This window comes from Lipotes vexillifer, unplaced genomic scaffold (assembly GCF_000442215.2).
Source record: "Lipotes vexillifer unplaced genomic scaffold, Lipotes_vexillifer_v1.1 scaffold382, whole genome shotgun sequence".
In the NCBI taxonomy this organism is placed as follows: Eukaryota; Metazoa; Chordata; class Mammalia; order Artiodactyla; family Lipotidae; genus Lipotes; species Lipotes vexillifer.
The window spans coordinates 3,119,690-3,120,450 of NW_006780611.1; the positions used below are offsets into that span (position 1 = coordinate 3,119,690).

Genomic DNA, 761 nt, shown 5'->3' on the forward strand with positions numbered 1-761 from the left:
CACTGCCGGGTGCATCGGCCTCTGCGGGCCTCTCTGCTTTCACCGGCCAAGCCACGCTGATCTGCATAACGAAATGCGTTTCTCTCCTATCTGGCTCTGAAATGAGGTGACCGATGACAGATGCTTCATCTCTTCCCCATAATTCACTCACCCTTAAGGAAAAGTTTCATAAGCAATTGAATTGATTTTCCCTCCTACTTGGGACACAGATTTATTTAAGACAGCAAAGTAATAGAAAGCACGATTTCTCGGCGCAGATGCCTTTGGGAGGCTGGCAAGCTAAGTAAGTGCTGGAGCAAGACGCACTCCCCTGGAATAAACCTCCGCAGACAGGGAGCCAAGCGTGCGGCCGCCCTTCCTAATAGACGTGTGCTTGTATATATTAGATCCAGGCACTTCCTGGATTCAGACAGGCTCTTAAATATTAATGCAGTTTGAATCCTTCTTGAATATCATTCAATTCTTGTTACTGAAGCAAAAGCTCAGACGTCTGACGTTAATGGCTTAGCTAAGCAGCTGGAAGAGTGTGGCCACCGTAGCCATTTCTAACCACCCTTGGAAGAGTCCCTGAAACTTGCCCAAAGAAACAAACAACAGTGGTGAGGCTCAGGGCCTTCAGAAGTCAGTGAGACATCTTTATAAAGAATGGTAAAGGGCTTCCCTGGTGGCGCAGTGGCTGAGAGTCTGCCTGCCGATGCAGGGGACACGGGTTCGTGCCCCGGTCCGGGAAGATCCCACATGCCGCGGAGCGGCTGGGCCCG

At 50.6% G+C, this 761-nt stretch overlaps 1 protein-coding gene across 2 annotated transcripts in view; it reads right to left on the minus strand.

Moving 5' to 3' along the window:
• TBC1D22A (TBC1 domain family member 22A) overlaps positions 1-761 on the minus strand; it is a 324,171-nt gene that overhangs the window by 170,073 nt on the left and 153,337 nt on the right. The gene's annotated exons all lie outside the window — the stretch shown is intronic.